Raw genomic sequence first — 20,888 nt, 5'->3', positions numbered from 1 at the left:
TATGGAGAAGCGATGGTGGGCCCGGATTCCGACGAATGGCTCGAGGCCATAAAATCCGTGAGAGGATCCATGACTTTGGAAGTAATACTTGATGGTCATAAGGCTGTTGGGTAAAGATGGATTTTAAAAGGAAGACAGACAATGATGGTAAGTATCACCATTAAGAAGGCTCGACTTGTCGTTAAAGATGTTTTCCAACAAGTTCAAGGAGTTGACTACGGTGAGGCTTTCTCACTCGTAGCGATGCTAAGAGTCTGTTGGAAATGGATTGGCAGTTACTGCATTATTTATGAAATCTTGCAGATAGAATGTCAAAACATTGTTTCCTCGACAATTTTCTTGAGGAAAGATTGTATGTGATACAACCAGAAGGTTTTGACAATCCTGAAGAACACTAACAAATATGCAAAACTCCAGCAATCCTTCTAAGGACTGGAGTAAGCATCTCGGAGTTGGAATGTACGCTTTGATGAGATGATCAAAGATTTTGGGTTTATGCAAAAGTTTGTGAGAAACTTGTATTTCCAAAGAAGTGAGTGGGAGCACTATAGAATTTCTGATGAGTATATGTTGTTGACATATTGTTGATCGGAAATGATGTAGAATTTCTAGAAAGCATATAGGGTTGTTTGAAAAGTGTTTTTCAATGGAAAACCTGGATTAGGATACTTTAACAATAAGCATCAAGATCTATAAGATAGATCAAAATGTTTAATAAAACTTTCAAATTAGCACATACCTTAACATGATCTTGAAGGTGTTCAAGATGGATCAGTCAAAGAAGGAGTTCTTGCCTGAGTTGTAAGGTATGAAGTTAAGAGTTAAAGCTCGACCATGGCAGAAGAGAGAGAAAGGACGAAGATTGTCCCCTATGCTTCAGACGTAGGCTCTATAGTATGCTATGTTGTGTACCGCACCGGAAGTGTGCCTTGCCATGAGTCAGTCAAGGGGTACAAGAATGATCCAGGAACGGATCATTGCACAGCGGTCAAAATTATCCTTAGAGGAATAAGGAAATGTTTCTCGATTATGGAGGTGATAAAGAGTTCGGCGTAAAGGGTTATGTCGATGCAAGCTTGAACACCTATCCAAATGACTCTAAGTAGCAAACCGGATACGTATAGTGGAGCAACCATTTGGAATAGCTCCAAGTGGAGCGCGGAAGTAGAATTTACAATATGACATAGAGAATTTGCGAAATACATAAGGATCTGAATGTTGCAGACCCGTTGACTAAAACTTCTCTCACAAGCAAAACATGATCAAACCCGAGAACTCATTGAGACTTAATCACATGGTGATGTGAACTAGTTTAGACACTAGTAAACTCTTTGGATGTTGGTCACATGGCGATGTGACATATCAGTGTTATTCACATGGCGATGTGAACTAGATTATTGACTCTAGTGCAAGTGGGAGATTGTTGGAAATATGCCCTAGAGGCAATAATAAATTAGTTATTATTATATTTCCTTGTTCATGATAATCGTTTATTATCCATGCTATAATTGTATTGATAGGAAACTCAGATACATGTGTGGGTACATAGACAACACCATGTCCCTAGTAAGCCTCTAGTTGACTAGCTCGTTGATCAATAGATGGTTACGGTTTCCTGACCATGGACATTGGATGTCATTGATAACGGGATCACATCATTAGCAGAATGATGTGATGTACAAGACCCAACCCTAAGCCTAGCACAAAGATCGTGTAGTTCGTATGCTAAAGCTTTTCTAATGTCAAGTATCATTTCCTTAGACCATGAGATTGTGCAACTCCCGGACCGTAGGAATGCTTTGGGTGTACCAAACGTCACAACGTAACTGGGTGGCTATAAAGGTGCACTACAGGTATCTCCGAAAGTGTCTGTTGGGTTGGCACGAATCGAGACTGGGATTTGTCACTCCGTGTAACGGAGAGGTATCTCTGGGCCCACTCGGTAGGACATCATCATAATGTGCACAATGTGACCAAGGGGTTGATCACGGGATGATGTGTTACGGAACGAGTAAAGAGACTTGCCGGTAACGAGATTGAACAAGGTATCCGGATACCGACGATCGAATCTCGGGCAAGTACAATACCGCTAGACAAAGGGAATTGTATACGGGATCGATTGAGTCCTTGACATCGTGGTTCATCCGATGAGATCATCGTGGAACATGTGGGAGCCAACATGGGTATCCAGATCCCGCTGTTGGTTATTGACCGGAGAACGTCTCGGTCATGTCTGCATGATTCCCGAACCCGTAGGGTCTACACACTTAAGGTTTGATGATGCTAGGGTTATAAAGGAAGTTTGTATGTGGTTACCGAATGTTGTTCGGAGTCCCGGATGAAATCCCGGACATCATGAGGAGTTCCGAAATGGTCTGAAGGTAAAGATTTATATATGGGAAGTCCTGTTTTGGTCACCGGAAAAGTTTCGAGTTTTTTCGGTAACATACCGGGACCACCGGGAGGGTCTCGGGGGTCCACCAAGTGGGGCCACCAACCCCGGAGGGCTGCATGGGCCATGTGTGGGAGGGGACCAGCCCTAGGTGGGCTGGTGCGCCCCCCACAAGGGGCCCAAGGTGCAGGGAAGAGTGGGAGGGGGCAAACCCTAAGGCAGATGGGCCCTAAGGCCCACCCCAGGTGCGCCTCCCCTCTCTCCCCCTCTGGCCGCCTCCCAGATGGGATCTGGGGGCTGCCGGCACCCCTGGGGAGGGAACCCTAGAGGGGGCACAGCCCCCCTCCCCTTCCCCTATAAATAGTAGAGGTGTAGGGGCTGCCCAACAGATGAGTTTCACCTCTCCCAGGCGCAGTCCTACCTCTCTCCCTTCTCCTCTCCCGTGGTGCTTGGCGAAGCCCTGCAGGATTTCCATGCTCCTCCACCACCACCACGCCGTTGTGCTGCTGTTGGACGGAGTCTTCCTCAACCTCTCCCTCTCTCCTTGCTGGATCAAGGCGTGGGAGACGTCACCGGGCTGTACGTGTGTTGAACGCGGAGGTGCCGTCCGTTCGGCACTAGGATCTCCGGTGATTTGGATCACGACGAGTACGACTCCTTCAACCCGTTCTCTTGAACGCTTCCGCTTAGCGATCTACAAGGGTATGTAGATGCACTCTCCTTCCCCTCATTGCTGGTTTCTCCATAGATAGATCTTGGTGACACGTAGGAAAATTTTGAATTTCTGCTACGTTCCCCAACAGTTGCATCACATGATCACTGGATTTGGCACACATACTTTGGGATGTTTGGTTCCCATAATGATCTCAATGTCCTCCAGCGATATCTTCTTTTGCAAGGCTTGTTGCTTGGGACAATCCACCTTAAAACTATGTTGTCAATGTCCATGAGTACGACATGGAATATTACCTTGCTGATGGCATCTATCCTCCATGGGCCACATTTGTGAAGACTATCCACAAACCTAAATGCAACAAAAAAATTCACTTTGTAGCTTGCCCAGAATCTGCTAGAAAAGATGTTAAGAGAGCTTTTGGTGTGCTTAAAAAGCACTTGCGATTGTCCTTGGCCCTGCTGAGTATTGGAATCCTAAGACTATGTGTCATATTATCTTGCATAAGATGATCATCAAGGATGACAGAGAGGTCACAGATGACTTTCATTATCTCTCAAGTGAGCCCCCGATGGAGCTAGAACATAACCCAAACAGGATCGAAGCCTTACTCCAAGCACACTAAAGGATGAAGAACCGTCAAGCTCATAACCGACGTCAAGGTGATCTTATTGAGCACCATCGGCACCTTCATAACACTTAATTCTTGTGCTTTTATCATGTTCATTTGAACCGTATGTTGCATTTGAATTTGAATGGTTATGTTTGAGAACACTAATTTCTACTCCCTTCGTCCGGAAATACTTGTCACCAAAATCAATAAAAGGAGATGTATTTAGATGGATTTTAGTTTTAGATACATTCCTTTTTGTCCATTTTAATGACAAGTATTTTCGGACGGAGGGAGTATGTATTTAAATTGTGCGTACTTGAATGTTCAGGTCAGGATGCAAGTGGAATCGTCTGTGGGTTGCCCACTTATGCCCGATGTGTCCCACTTATTTAAGACGGCTTTGGCAGCTGCTCCACATACAACGATAAGATTAAGCGGTGCCCGTGTAACTCCACATAATCCCACTTTTTTTTGAGGATCAATCTTGCCGCTTTATTTAACTTACAAAGTTTGGAATCTCATTCGACAAAACAGAAAGAACGAAGTCCGGGGGAGCCCCCAACCACACCTTACAAAGTTCATCACCCACCCTACTCTAGCTAGCTTATGTGCAGCAACATTTGCTGATCTTCTAACCCAAGACACCTTATAATCCACAAAGGACATTAACAAGGCTTTGATCTCCTCCACCAAAGGCCCGGACGCTGAGAGCTCCTTTGAGGGTTTCTTTAGCATATGCGCCACTCCCTGCGCGTCTAACTCGACATGCACTCAAGGCGTGTTAATTTCCTATGCAACCTCCAGAGCCCTTTTGCAAGCCAAGATCTCAGCCACCTCGGGATCAACCACGGCCAAAAAATGGTGTCACATACCTGATCTGAACACCCCCATATTGTCTCTGAGAACAGCACCACTGCCTGCCTTGTCCCCCATTTTTGACGTTGCACCATCGGAGTTTACCTTGATCCATCCTTCATCCGGCGGTTCCCACTTCTGGAGCTGCTGTGGAGCCTGGCTATTACCTGAAGACGGATGTGCCAGCTTCCACTCCTCCACCTGGCACAGTACCGAAGCCAAAATCTCATGCGGTGGCTTGATCATCTTCCCTTCTCTTGCATCGTTCCTTGCCAGCCACAAGCTATACAACGCTTGCGTCGTCGCCTGTTTTTCTTCATCGGGTGCTTCCGCTAGCCACTGCAATAGCCAGCGTGCTATATCTCTCTGGGAGTCCAACTGGCATGGTGGGATCGTCACCATATCTCCCTTCTCCAAGCGAAATACCTGCCAAAAAAGAACTGAATGTGGACACGCCCAAAACGGATGAAATATACTTTCCTCCCGCCCATAGGAAACGCAGAAGACACCAGGTTTTATTCTTCGTCGATGGAGCTCAGACCCAACCGCCAAGCCATTTGATATTAATCGCCATAGATGAATCTTAGCCTTCCCGGGTGCGTTCGTGTCCCAAAGCGCCATGTACCCCTCGTGTTTATTCACTGAGCTAGACGACTCCGGCCGTCTAGAGCTCGCTCTCACCATAGCCATCTTCAGATGATATGCCGAACATACTGTAAAGGTTCCACTCTTCGTGTAATTCCATGCTTGATAACCATCAACTCCCTCCCCGCCCAGCACAATCTGCAAGATGTCATTAGCATCATCCGGGGTAAACATCTCCATAACTCTGTCCCGATTCTAGCTTCTGCCTCCCGGTGAGAGGAGGTCAGCCACCTTGTTCACGCCCTGCATATATACCTGGCCCAGTGGCCTCATGGACCTGCTCCTTGGGATCGAATTACTATGATGTATGCTCACCTTAGACCCCCGACTCTCCAAACCAATCCCTCTCGAAGAAGGTCTCTCCCATGCAAAATGCTTCTATAAGTGTATGACGCTGAAGCGGGGCATGTTGCCGCTATATGGTTTGTTCTTTGAAGTAACGTGCCTTAAGCACCCTCGCCACCAGCGACTCCGGGCATTGCAGGATTCGCCAGGCCTGCTTTGCGAGGAGGGCTTGGTTAAAAGCTGCCGGATCACGAAATCCCATTCCTCCCTCCCGCTTAGAGAACACATCCTCTGCCATGAAATCCAGTGTACTTTCCTCTCACAGTCTCTTGCCCCCCACCAGAATTTTGACGAGATAGAATTCAGATTCCGGCACGTTTTCTTTGTGAGGTGGAAACAACTCATGGTGAAAGTTGGTACTGACTGGAGTCCATACTTGATGAGAACCTCCCTTGCCTTCTTAGACAGACCCAAACCTTTCCATCCGCTACATTTTCCCTTTGAGCTCTCCGTGACATACCAAAAAGTACCCTCTTTTGATCGCCCAACCAGTGTTGGGAGACCAAGGTACCGTCCACTAAGAGCTTCAGAGGATACACCCAGCACCATTTTGAGCTCTTCTTTAGTGGTGTCCTAACAACCTTTGCCAAAGAAGATGGAGGATTTTTGCAAGTTCACTTTTTGTCCCGAAGCCTCCTCGTAAATGACCAAGATCTCCCTCGGAGTCTATAGGTACTCCGTGGATCCCTCCAGAAACACAATACTATCATCTGCAAATAACAGATGTGTGGTATGGGGGCCAGTGCTCCCAAACGTCACACCCTTCAGTCTATTTTCTGCTTGTGCTCGCCTCAGGAGTGCAGAGAAACCCTCGACACAGAATAAGAACAGATATGGCGAAAGAGGATCCCCCTGCCTGAGCCCACGAGAGGAAATGAAACCCCGCGAGCATGCACCATTCAATTTTACCGAGAAGCTCGCCGTCATCACACACCGCATGATCATCTCTATCCATGCCGGGGCAAAACCGAACCATTCCAACATTTGTTTCAAAAACACCCACTCAACCCGGTCATAGGCCTTCATCATATCGAGCTTAACTGCACATAGGGGTGTCTTCCTCTTCCTGTTGCGGATAGCATGGACGCATTCATCGGCTACCAAAAGATTGTCTGTAATTAGTCGCCCGGGCACCAATGCGCTCTGCTCTTCTGAGATCAAGACTGGAAGGATGCTCTTTAGCCTGTTAGCTAGAACTTTTGTAGCGATCTTATATAGAACATTAGACAGGCTAATCGGTCGGAACTGTGATAGCAACTCCGGCGAGTTAACTTTGGGTATCATGACTATCACCGTAGCATTAAAACCCTCCGGCGTAGCTGCTCCACTCAAAAAGTCACGAACAGCCCTGCAAATATTGCTCTGGAGCAGCGACCAGTGTCACTGATAAAAAAGCGCGGGCAGCCCATCCGGCCCTGGGGCTTTAGTCGGTCCCATCTGAAATAGAGCCTTCTCTATCTCAGAATCTGAAAACTGTGCTGTCAAGGCCGTGTTCATCTCCTCCGTGACGACCCACTGATTATTTTGTAGCACCCCTTCTGCCCCAACCGACCCTTCTGACGTGAACAGCTCTTCGTAAAATGCTGCAGCCATGGCGCGCATGTCCTCATCAACAGTACATCTCGATCCATCTGCCCGCCGTAGCGCCCTGATGGTGTTCTTCCTTTTATGATGCGAAGCCCAGTTCTGAAAGTACTTAGTATTTTGATCCCCCGCCTTAAGCCAGTCCACTCTCGAGCGTTGTTTATACATTATTTCTTCCCTCTCGTACACTTCCCTTAGCTGCTCTTCTAGATCTCGCACTTCGTGTTGAAAACCCGAGATGAGCGCTCGTTCTTTTGCTTCCAGCAATTGGTCCTTGAGCTGCTTTATCTTCATTCGAATAGACCCGAACACCTCTCACGCTCACCGCTGCATCGAGCCCGTCATGCTGCCCAGTTTTTCCCATACTGCCTTCACTCCCTCCTCGCCCGTGCTCGCCGCTTCCCAAGCCTCTGCTATCATTGCTTCATACTGCTCATGCCGAGTCCAAGCTTCTTCATATCTAAACGGTCTGTCCCTCGTCCCAGTGTGTTGCGGAGCCGTCTCTGCTATACTCACTAGGAGAGCTTGGTGATCTGATTCTTCACATAACAAGTGCTCAACCGAAGTCTCAGGGAACATGCTCAAGAAACCGTCATTGCATGTGGCACGATCCAAACGAACTTGAATATTATCTTCTCCATCTCCCTTGTTATCCCATGTGAATGGGTACCCACTAAATCCCAGATCAGCCAAGCCGTAGTCGGCAAGACAATCTCGAAAATCCTCCATCTGAGAGAACAACCTTGGATTACCCCCCACCTGATCCATGCGGAAGGGGGCCTCGTTAAAGTCCCCTACACAGAGCCAGGGTAGATCATCTTGGGCCCGAAGAAAGCGAATAGCATCCCATGATTTTTTTCGTAGTTCAGTTTTGGGTTCCCCATAGAATCCAGTGATTCTATAGTGCTTCCCCTCCCAAGCCATCTCTGCATCAAGGAAATATTGGCACCACGGCCTCACCGTAACCTGAATATGATCCCTCCACCACAAGGCCAAGCCCCCACTTCTATCGTTGCATCCCACATCCACTCCACTAGAGAATCCCAAGCTCCATTTCAGCCGTTCCATAGCTCTAGCTGATTTTTTTTGTTTCAGAAAGGAAAACCACCGCTGGGTTATGAGACCGAATGATGTCTTGAAGTTTGCCCACTGTCGAGTCCAACCCCAGTCCTCGATAGTTCCAGGATAGGAGATTCATTGCTCTCGGCGTCCCTGGGCTCCAGGGTCCGCCGCTTCATCAACTCTTTCTTGGATGCGATCAAACACTGAGGTAGTCTTCCTCCTCATGTCGGGAATGAACTCATCCTCTCCGTTTCTCAATTTTGTATCTCCTTTTGCTCTCCACACCTGCCTCGGCCTCCTCTTCCTACTGTAATCACCTCTCCAATAGTTTGGCTCCGATCTATACCTTTCTCTAGGTTCTGTCCTTTCTTTCCTGACATAATAGCCCCTCCGCCTGCCCCGGGTTCCATGCATATCGCCCCCCAGTGGGTCGACCCGACCTGGTACTGCATGGCGCCTGTTATGGCCTCCCTCGACGTGATTTCTGCTCATCCCACTGTTTCTTTCCTGTGTCTTCCCTCCATGCTCCTCCTCCTTATGGCCACTCTTCTGACTCCCCAGGCGCTGCTACATTAGTTTACTTCTCATCTCTCCTCCCTCCTTGCCTCAAGGCTGTCCCTGAGGTCACACCCACGCGTCATATCAATCTTCCCTTTATCTTTTTGTGGGCTGTTAACTTCCCCTCCTGCATACTCTGTACGGACACCAGTGCGGCCATCAGAAGTACGCGAAAATTCAGATTGCAAATTTCTCTTTGTAGGAATGTCTCTGACTTTTGGGTGCCCCGAATTGTTGTTGGCCGTCTCACTAGTGTGAGAGCTGCCAAAGATGTTATAGCTACCCATTCCACCTGCCTTCGAGCCGTCTTTGCTGGAGTTGTTCCTGAAGGGGAACGTAGTAATTTCAAAAAATTTCCTACGCACACGCAAGATCATGGTGATGCATAGCAACGAGAGGGGAGAGTGTTGTCCACGTACCCTCGTAGACCATAAGCGGAAGCGTTAGCACAACGCGGTTGATGTAGTCGTACGTCTTAACGATCCGACCGATCCAAGCACCGAACGTACGGCACCTCCGAGTTCAGCACACGTTCAGCTCGATGACGATCCCCGGGCTCCGATCCAGCAAAGCTTCGGGGATGAGTTCCGTCAGCACGACGGCGTGGTGACGATGATGATGTTCTACCGGCGCAGGGCTTCGCCTAAACTCCGCGACGATATGACCGAGGTGGAATATGGTGGAGGGGGGCACCGCACACGGCTAAGGAACGATCCGTAGATCAACTTGTGCGTTTATGGGGTGCCCCCTGCCCCCGTATATAAAGGAGGGAGGGGGGAGGCCGGCCGGCGCTTGTTGGGTGCGCCAGGAGGAGGAGTCCTCCTCCTAGTAGGAGTAGGACTCCTCCTTTCCTACTCCTACTGGGAGGGGAAGGAAGGGGGAGAGGAGGGGAAGGAAAGAGGGGGGTGAAGTGTTTCGTAGTAATTTCAAAAATTTTCCTACGCACGCACAGGATCATGTGATGCATAGCAATGAGTGGAGAGTATTGTCTACGTACCCAACGCAGACCGACTGCGGAAGCGATGACACGACGTAGAGGAAGTAGTCGTACGTCTTCTCGATCCAACCGATCAAGTACCGAAACTACGGCACCTCCGAGTTCGAGCACACGTTCAGCTCGATGACGATCCCCGGACTCCGATCCAGCAAAGTGTCGGGGAAGAGTTTCGTCAGCACGACGGCGTGGTGACGATCTTGATGAACTACAGCAGCAGGGCTTCGCCTAAACTCCGCTACAGTATTATCGAGGAATATGGTGGCAGGGGCACCGCACACGGCTAAGGAATAGATCACGTGGATCAACTTGTGTCAACTTGTGTGTTTAGAGGTGCCCCTGCCTCCGTATATAAAGGAGGAGAGGAGGGGAGGCTGGCCGGCCAAGGGGGGGAGGCGCAGGAGAGTCCTACTCCCTCTGGGAGTAGGATTCCCCCTCCAATCCTAGTCCAACTAGGATTCCTCGGAGGGGAAAAGAGGAGGAGGGGGCCGGCCACCTCTCCTAGTCCTAATAGGACTAGGGGAAGGGGGGCGCGCAGCCCATCTAGGGCAGCCCCTTCTCTTTTCCACTAAGGCCCACTATGGCCCAAATAGCTCCCGGGGGTTCCGGTAACCCTCCCGGTATTCCGGTAAAATCCCGATTTCACCCGGAACACTTCCGATATCCAAATATAGGCTTCCAATATATCAATCTTTACGTCTCGACCATTTCGAGACTCCTCGTCATGTCCGTGATCACATCCGGGACTCCGAACAACCTTCGTTACATCAAAATGCATAAACTCATAATATAACTGTCATCGTAACCTTAAGCGTGCGAACCCTACGGGTTCGAGAACAATGTAGACATGACCGAGACACGTCTCTGGTCAATAACCAATAGCGGGACCTGGATGTCCATATTGGCTCCTACATATTCTATGAAGATCTTTATCGGTCAGACCGCATAACAACATACGTTGTTCCCTTTGTCATCGGTATGTTACTTGCCCGAGATTCGATCGTCGGTATCCAATACCTAGTTCAATCTCGTTACCGGCAAGTCTCTTTACTCGTTCCGTAATACATCATCTCACAACTAACATATTAGTTGTAATGCTTGCAAGGCTTATGTGATGTGTATTACCGAGAGGGCCCAGAGATACCTCTCCGACAATCGGAGTGACAAATCCTAATCTCGAAATACGCCAACCCAACATCGACCATTGGAGACACCTGTAGTACTCCTTTATAATCACCCAGTCACGTTGTGACGTTTGGTAGTACCCAAAGTGTTCCTCCGGTAAACGGGAGTTGCATAATCTCATAGTCATAGGAACATGTATAAGTCATGAAGAAAGCAATAGCAACATACTAAACGATCGGGTGCTAAGCTAATGGAATGGGTCATGTCAATCAGATCATTCTGCTAATGATGTGACCTCGTTAATCAAATAACAACTCATTGTTCATGGTTAGGAAACATAACCATCTTTGATTAACGAGCTAGTCAAGTAGAGGCATACTAGTGACACTTTGTTTGTCTATGTATTCACACATGTATTATGTTTCCGGTAAATACACTTCTAGCATGAATAATAAACATTTATCATGATTATAAGGAAACAAATAATAACTTTATTATTGCCTCTAGGGCATATTTCCTTCAGTCTCCCACTTGCACTAGAGTCAATGATCTAGATTACACTGTAATGATTCTAACACCCATGGAGCCTTGGTGCTGATCATGTTTTGCTCGTGGAAGAGGCTTAGTCAATGGGTCTGCAACATTTAGATCCGTATGTATCTTGCAAATCTCTATGTCTCCCACCTGGACTAGATCCCGGATGGAGTTGAAGTGTCTCTTGGTGTGTTTGGTCCTTTTGTGAAATCTGGATTCCTTTGCCAAGGCAATTGCACCAGTATTGTCACAAAAGATTTTCATTGGACCCGATGCACTAGGTATGACACCTAGATCGGATATGAACTCCTTCATCCAGACTCCTTCATTTGCTGCTTCCGAAGCAGCTATGTATTCCGCTTCACATGTAGATCCTGCTACAACGCTTTGTTTAGAACTGCACCAACTGACAGCTCCACCGTTTAATGTAAACACGTATCCGGTTTGCGATTTAGAATCGTCCGGATCAGTGTCAAAGCTTGCATCAACGTAACCTTTTACGGTGAGCTCTTTGTCACCTCCATATACGAGAAACATATCCTTAGTCCTTTTCAGGTATTTCAGGATGTTCTTGACCGCTGTCCAGTGATCCACTCCTGGATTACTTTGGTACCTCCCTGCTAAACTTATAGCAAGGCACACATCAGGTCTGGTACACAGCATTGCATACATGATAGAGCCTATGGCTGATGCATAGGGAACATCTTTCATATTCTCTCTATCTTCTGTAGTGGTCGGGCATTGAGTCTTACTCAACTTCACACCTTGTAATACAGGCAAGAATCCTTTCTTTGCTTGATCCATTTTGAATTTCTTCAAAATTTTGTCAAGGTATGTGCTTTGTGAAAGTCCAATTAAGCGTCTTGATCTATCTCTATAGATCTTAATGCCTAATATGTAAGCAGCTTCACCGAGGTCTTTCATTGAAAAACTTTTATTCAAGTATCCCTTTATGCTATCCAGAAATTCTATATCATTTCCAATTAGTAATATGTCATCCACATATAATATCAGAAATGCTACAGAGCTCCCATTCACTTTCTTGTAAATACAGGCTTCTCCGAAAGTCTGTATAAAACCAAATGCTTTGATCACACTATCAAAACGTTTATTCCAACTCCGAGAGGCTTGCACCAGTCCATAAATGGATCGCTGGAGCTTGCACACTTTGTTAGCTCCCTTTGGATCGACAAAACCTTCTGGTTGCATCATATACAACTCTTCTTCCAGAAATCCATTCAGGAATGCAGTTTTGACATCCATCTGCCAAATTTCATAATCATAAAATGCGGCAATTGCTAACATGATTCGGACGGACTTAAGCATCGCTACGGGTGAGAAGGTCTCATCGTAGTCAATCCCTTGAACTTGCATAAAACCTTTTGCGACAAGTCGAGCTTTGTAGACAGTAACATTACCATCAGCGTCAGTCTTCTTCTTAAAGATCCATTTATTCTCAATTGCTTGCCGATCATCGGGCAAGTCAACCAAAGTCCATACTTTGTTCTCATACATGGATCCCATCTCAGATTTCATGGCTTCAAGCCACTTTGCGGAATCTGGGCTCACCATCGCTTCTTCATAGTTCGTAGGTTCATCATGATCTAGTAGCATGACCTCCAGAACAGGATTACCGTACCACTCTGGTGCGGATCTTACTCTGGTTGATCTACGAGGTTCAGTAGTATCTTGATCTGAAGTTTCATGATCATTATCATTGGCTTCCTCACTAACTGGTGTAGGTGTCACTGAAACAGTTTTCTGTGATGAACTACTTTCTAGTAAGGGAGCAGGTACAGTTACCTCGTCAAGTTCTACTTTCCTCCCACTCACTTCTTTCGAGAGGAACTCCTTCTCTAGAAATGATCAATTCTTAGCAACGAATGTCTTGCCTTCGGATCAGTGATAGAAGGTGTACCCAACAGTTTCCTTTGGGTATCCTATGAAGACACATTTCTCCGATTTGGGTTCGAGCTTATCAGGTTGAAGCTTTTTCACATAAGCATCGCAGCCCCAAACTTTAAGAAATGACAACTTTGGTTTCTTTCCAAACCACAGTTCATAAGGCGTCGTCTCAACGGATTTTGATGGTGCCCTATTTAACGTGAATGCAGCCGTCTCTAAAGCATATCCCCAAAATGATAGCGGTAATTCAGTAAGAGACATCATAGATCGCACCATATCTAGTAAAGTACGATTACGACGTTCGGACACACCATTACGCTGCGGTGTTCCGGGTGGCGTGAGTTGCGAAACTATTCCACAGTTTTTCAAATGTACACCAAACTCGTAACTCAAATATTCTCCTCCACGATCAGATCGTAGGAACTTTATTTTCTTGTTACGATGATTTTCAACTTCACTCTGAAATTCTTTGAACTTTTCAAATGTTTCAGACTTATGTTTTATTAAGTAGATATACCCATATCTGCTTAAATCATCTGTGAAGGTGAGAAAATAACGATATCCGCCACGAGCCTCAATATTCATCGGGCCACATACATCGGTATGTATGATTTCCAACAAATCTGTTGCTCTCTCCATAGTACCGGAGAACGGTGTTTTAGTCATCTTGCCCATGAGGCACGGTTCGCAAGTACCAAGTGATTCATAATCAAGTGGTTCCAAAAGTCCATCAGCATGGAGTTTCTTCATGCGCTTTATACCGATATGACCTAAACGACAGTGCCACAAATAAGTTGCACTTTCATTATCAACTCTGCATCTTTTGGTTTCAACATTATGAATATGTGTATTACTACTATCGAGATTCAATAAGAATAGACCACTCTTCAAGGGTGCATGACCATAAAAGATATTACTCATATAAATAGAACAACCATTATTCTCTGATTTAAATGAATAACCGTCTCGCATTAAACAAGATCCAGATATAATGTTCATGCTCAACGCTGGCACCAAATAACAATTACTTAGGTCTAATATTAATCCCGAAGGTAGATGTAGAGGTAGCGTGCCGACTGCGATCACATCGACTTTGGAACCGTTTCCCACGCGCATCGTCACCTCGTCCTTTGCCAGTGCCCGCTTATTCCGTAGTCCCTGTTTCGAGTTGCAAATATTAGCAACAGAACCAGTATCAAATACCCAGGTGCTACTGCGAGCTCTAGTAAGGTACACATCAATAACATGTATATCACATATACCTTTGTTCACCTTGCCATCCTTCTTATCCGCCAAATACTTGGGGCAGTTCCGCTTCCAGTGACCAGTCTGCTTGCAGTAGAAGCACTCAGTTTCAGGCTTAGGTCCAGAATTGGGTTTCTTCTCTTGAGCAGCAACTTGCTTGCCGTTCTTCTTGAAGTTCCCCTTTTTCTTCCCTTTGCCCTTTTTCTTGAAACTAGTGGTCTTGTTAACCATCAACACTTGATGCTCCTTCTTGATTTCTACCTCCGCAGCTTTCAGCATTGCGAAGAGCTCGGGAATAGTCTTGTTCATCCCTTGCATATTATAGTTCATCACGAAGCTCTTGTAGCTTGGTGGCATTGATTGGAGAATTCTGTCAATAACGCAATCATCCGGAAGATTAACTCCCAATTGAATCAAGTGATTATTATACCCAGACATTTTGAGTATATGCTCACTGACAGAACTGTTCTCCTCCATCTTGCAGCTATAGAACTTATTGGAGACTTCATATCTCTCAATTCGGGCATTTGCTTGAAATATTAACTTCAACTCCTGGAACATCTCATATGCTCCATGACGTTCAAAACGTCGTTGAAGTCCCGATTCTAAGCCGTAAAGCATGGCACACTGAACTATCGAGTAGTCATCAGCTTTGCTCTGCCAGACGTTCATAACATCTGGTGTTGCTCCAGCAGCAGGCCTGGCACCCAGCGGTGCTTCCAGGACGTAATTTTTCTGTGCAGCAATGAGGATAATCCTCAAGTTACGGACCCAGTCCGTGTAATTGCTACCATCATCTTTCAACTTTGCTTTCTCAAGGAACGCATTAAAATTCAACGGAACAACAGCACGAGCCATCTATCTACAATCAACATAAACAAGCAAGATACTATCAGGTACTAAGTTCATGATAAATTTAAGTTCAATTAATCATATTATTTAAGAACTCCCACTTAGATAGACATCCCTCTAATCCTCTAAGTGATTACGTGATCCAAATCAACTAAACCATGACCGATCATCACGTGAGATGGAGTAGTTTTCAATGGTGAACATCGTTATGTTGATCATATCTACTATATGATTCACGCTCGACCTTTCGGTCTCCGTGTTCCGAGGCCATATCTGCATATGCTAGGCTCGTCAAGTTTAACCTGAGTATTCTGCGTGTGCAAAACTGGCTTGCACCCGTTGTAGATGGACGTAGAGCTTATCACACCCGATCATCACGTGGTGTCTGGGCACGACGAACTTTGGCAACGGTGCATACTCAGGGAGAACACTTCTTGATAATTTAGTGAGAGATCATCTTATAATGCTACCGTCAATCAAAGCAAGATAAGATGCATAAAAAGATAAACATCACATGCAATCAATATAAGTGATATGATATGGTCATCATCATCTTGTGCTTGTGATCTCCATCTCCGAAGCACCGTCATGATCACCATCGACACCGGCGCGACACCTTGATCTCCATCGTAGCATCGTTGTCGTCTCGCCAATCTTATGCTTCCACGACTATCACTACCGTTTAGTAATAAAGTAAAGCATTACATCACGATTGCATTGCATACAATAAAGCGACAACCATATGGCTCCTGCCAGTTGCCGATAACTCGGTTACAAAACATGATCATCTCATACAATAAAATTCAGCATCATGCCTTGACCATATCACATCACAACATGCCCTGCAAAAACAAGTTAGACGTCCTCTACTTTGTTGTTGCATGTTTTACGTGGCTGCTACGGGCTTAAGTAAGAACCAATCTCACCTACGCATCAAAACCACAACGATAGTTTGTCAAATAGACTCCGTTTTAACCTTCGCAAGGACCGGGCATAGCCATACTTGGTTCAACTAAAGTTGGAGAGACAGTCGCCCGCAAGCCATCTCTGTGCAAAGCACGTCGAGGGAACCGGTCTCGCGTAAGCGTACGCGTAAGGTTGGTCCGGGTCGTCTCGTCCAACAATACCGCCGAACCAAAGTATGACATGCTGGTAGGCAGTATGACTTGTATCGTCCACAACTCACTTGTGTTCTACTCGTGCATATAACATCAACATAAATAACCAGGCTTGGATGCCACTGAAGTGTTTCGTAGTAATTTCAAAAAATTTCCTATGCACGCACAGGATCATGTGATGCATAGCAACGAGGGGAGAGTATTGTCTACGTACCCAACGCAGACCGACTGCGGAAGCGATGACACGACGTAGAGGAAGTAGTCGTACGTCTTCTCGATCCAACCGATCAAGTACCGAAACTACGGCACCTCCGAGTTCGAGCACACGTTCAGCTCGATGACGATCCCCGGACTCCGATCCAGCAAAGTGTCGGGGAAGAGTTTCGTCAGCACGACGGCGTGGTGACGATCTTGATGAACTACAGCAGCAGGGCTTCGCCTAAACTCCGCTACAGTATTATCGAGGAATATGGTGGCAGGGGGCACCGCACACGGCTAAGGAATAGATCATGTGGATCAACTTGTGTCAACTTGTGTGTTTAGAGGTGCCCCTGCCTCCGTATATAAAGGAGGAGAGGAGGGGAGGCTGGCCGGCCAAGGGGGGGAGGCGCAGGAGAGTCCTACTCCCTCTGGGAGTAGGATTCCCCCTCCAATCCTAGTCCAACTAGGATTCCTCGGAGGGGAAAAGAGGAGGAGGGGGCCGGCCACCTCTCCTAGTCCTAATAGGACTAGGGGAAGGGGGGGCGCGCAGCCCATCTAGGGCAGCCCCTTCTCTTTTCCACTAAGGCCCACTATGGCCCAAATAGCTCCCGGGGGGTTCCGGTAACCCTCCCGGTATTCCGGTAAAATCCCGATTTCACCCGGAACACTTTCGATATCCAAATATAGGCTTCCAATATATCAATCTTTACGTCTCGACCATTTCGAGACTCCTCGTCATGTCCGTGATCACATCCGGGACTCCGAACAACCTTCGGTACATCAAAATGCATAAACTCATAATATAACTGTCATCGTAACCTTAAGCATGCGGACCCTACGGGTTCGAGAACAATGTAGACATGACCGAGACACGTCTCTGGTCAATAACCAATAGCGAGACCTGGATGCCCATATTGGCTCCTACATATTCTACGAAGATCTTTATCGGTCAGACCGCATAACAACATACGTTGTTCCCTTTGTCATCGGTATGTTACTTGCCCGAGATTCGATCGTCGGTATCCAATACCTAGTTCAATCTCGTTACAGGCAAGTCTCTTTACTCGTTCCGTAATACATCATCTCACAACTAACATATTAGTTGTAATGCTTGCAAGGCTTATGTGATGTGTATTACCGAGAGGGCCCAGAGATACCTCTCCGACAATCGGAGTGACAAATCCTAATCTCGAAATACGCCAACCCAACATCGACCATTGGAGACACCTGTAGTACTCCTTTATAATCACCCAGTCACGTTGTGACGTTTGGTAGTACCCAAAGTGTTCCCCCGGTAAACGGGAGTTGCATAATCTCATAGTCATAGGAACATGTATAAGTCATGAAGAAAGCAATAGCAACATACTAAACGATCGGGTGCTAAGCTAATGGAATGGGTCATGTCAATCAGATCATTCTGCTAATGATGTGACCTCGTTAATCAAATAACAACTCATTGTTCATGGTTAGGAAACATAACCATCTTTGATTAACGAGCTAGTCAAGTAGAGGCATACTAGTGACACTTTGTTTGTCTATGTATTCACACATGTATTATGTTTCCGGTAAATACACTTCTAGCATGAATAATAAACATTTATCATGATTATAAGGAAACAAATAATAACTTTTTTATTGCCTCTAGGGCATATTTCCTTCAGGGGGCGCCGCCCCCCTCCTAGTCCAATTCGGACCAAAGGGAGAGGGGGCGCGCGGCCCTTCCTGGCCGCCCCTCTCTCTTCCCACCAAGGCCCATGTGGCCCATTAACGCTCCGGGGGGGGGGGGGGGGTCCGGTAACCCTCCGGCACTCCGGTTTTCTCCGAAATCACCCTGACCATTTCGAGACTCCTCGTCATGTCCGTGATCACATCCGGGACTCTGAACAAACTTCGGTACATCAAAACTTGTAAACTCATAATAAAACTGTCATCGTAACGTTAAGCGTGCGGACCCTACGGGTTTGAGAACTATGTAGACATGACATAGAACTATTCTCGGTCAATAACCAATAGCGGAACCTGGATGCCCATATTGGTTCCTACATATTCTACGAAGATCTTTATCGGTCAAACCGCATAACAACATACGTTGTTCCCTTTGTCATCGGTATGTTACTTGCCCGAGATTTGATCGTCGGTATCCAATACCTAGTTCAATCTCGTTACCGGCAAGTCTCTTTACTCGTTCTGTAACACATCATCTTATAACTAACTCATTAGTTACAATGCTTGCAAGGCTTAGGTAATGAGTATTACCGAGAGGGCCCAGAGATACCTCTTCGACAATCGGAGTGACAAAAACTAATCTCGAATTATGCCAACCCAACATGTACCTTCGGAAACACCTGTAGAGCACCTTTATAATCACCCAGTTACGTTGTGACGTTTGGTAGCACACAAAGTGTTCTTCCGGTAAACGGGAGTTGCACAATCTCATAGTTGCAGGAACTTTGTATAAGTCATGAAGAAAGCAATAGCAACATACTAAACGATCAAGTGCTAGGCTAACGGAATGGGTCACGTCAATCACATCATTCTCCTAATGATGTGATCCCATTAATCAAATGGCAACACATGTCTATGGTTAGGAAACATAACCATCTTTGATTAATGAGCTAGTCAAGTAGAGGCATACTAGTGACTTTATGTTTGTCTATGTATTCACACGTGTATCATGTTTCCGGTTAATACAATTCTAGCATGAATAATAAACATTTATCATGATATGAGGAAATAAATAATAACTTTATTATTGCCTTTAGGGCATATTTCCTTCAGTTCCTACCTGGAGAAGCTTTGAGCCAGCCTCCCCACTGTAACGACGAGTCGACTGGGGGTTCACACTGTCCCCCCGCCCCTATGCACAAGCCTACCGCAGTCAAAACCAAAGTGCGGGATCTTCTCATAATAAAAATCAAACCAGGTTTTCTCCTTATCATCCTTCTGCTTCTTCAAGAAAATACATCGGACTAAGGGATCAAACACAGAAATCTTGGTCCGTACCCTGAAACTTTGTCCTCTAGCAAAGCCATCTTTATCCACATCAACCTTGATTGTCTCTCCCAGCCAATCCCCCAAGGCCCTCCCAAAGGCTTCAGTTCGCTTTTCTGGTGGCAAATCTGCAATTCTTACCCACACATCAACTTTATCGAAGATCATCTCAGACGGCCTCTTATCACCCTCATACTTCTTCATCACCAGCACACTAAAGTCAAACTGCCACGGGCCATTGTGAATAACATGCCTATAATCACCCTCGGAGCCAAAGTGAACTTCAAAAATATTTGGGCCAATCTCAGCAAACTTAGCTTCTTTGTGTAGACCCCAGGCCCTGGGCATGGTCTTCTCTACCACTGACATCTTCATTGGTCGGGGAGAACAAACTTTACCTCGCTGAAAGGCTTGCCGCCGGATCCGGCATTTTGCTCTCTGCAGGGGACTTGCTCGTTCCCCCGCAAGCAGATCCAGCCCCCTGCCTCGCCGGCGTAGCCGCCGCTGCAGCAGATGGGGTCGGTGTAGATCTGTTCGCCGTGGCTGCTTCCTTTCCTCCCGTTCCTCCCGCCATGAGCGCCGCTCCAAGGCGAGGAGACACATGTAGACTGGCCTAACACGAGGGAGACGCCGTCGCCGCCCTCAGCTTCGCCAGATCCAACCACCCCAGTGCGTCGAAACCCTAACCCTAGCGAGAGAACGCAGTCGCCTTGGCGATCGCCTCCTATCGCCCGTAGCGTTTTGAGACTTGGTGGACCCCCCTTACCCGTCTCACATAATCCCACTTAATGCGTTTCGCTTGAGATGGACCAGATGGCATGGTGCTAGTACACTACACGAGCGAGGGCAGCACCTAGTCCTTGCGAACTTGGGCCGCTTGTAGCGCATCCAAGCGGAGAGCACAAGCGGTGCCGGTGGTGTAGGTCGGCAAGCCTACGCGTATGAGAACAAAATTATGCTGAAGTAGGCAGCGAGTTAAGAAACATGGTTGACATGGATACCGAATGGGAGTAACCAAAGGCCCTCGATGGGCAGCAGCGCAGCCCACAACGTTAACAGCAGATGGTCTCGCGATCGAAGAGCTTGCAGCAGCATCGGCGAAGCTATCCTCTATCAGCTAATGGGGCTTCCATGGCACAGTGCGGGAGGATGCGTGGAGGCGCTAACAGCGGCGCTCCTGCTACTGCTCGCCTCGA

Source organism: Triticum aestivum, chromosome 7B (assembly GCF_018294505.1).
Source record: "Triticum aestivum cultivar Chinese Spring chromosome 7B, IWGSC CS RefSeq v2.1, whole genome shotgun sequence".
In the NCBI taxonomy this organism is placed as follows: Eukaryota; Viridiplantae; Streptophyta; class Magnoliopsida; order Poales; family Poaceae; genus Triticum; species Triticum aestivum.
The sequence above is the reverse complement of the archived record's forward strand: the minus strand, read 5'-3'. Positions refer to the sequence as shown.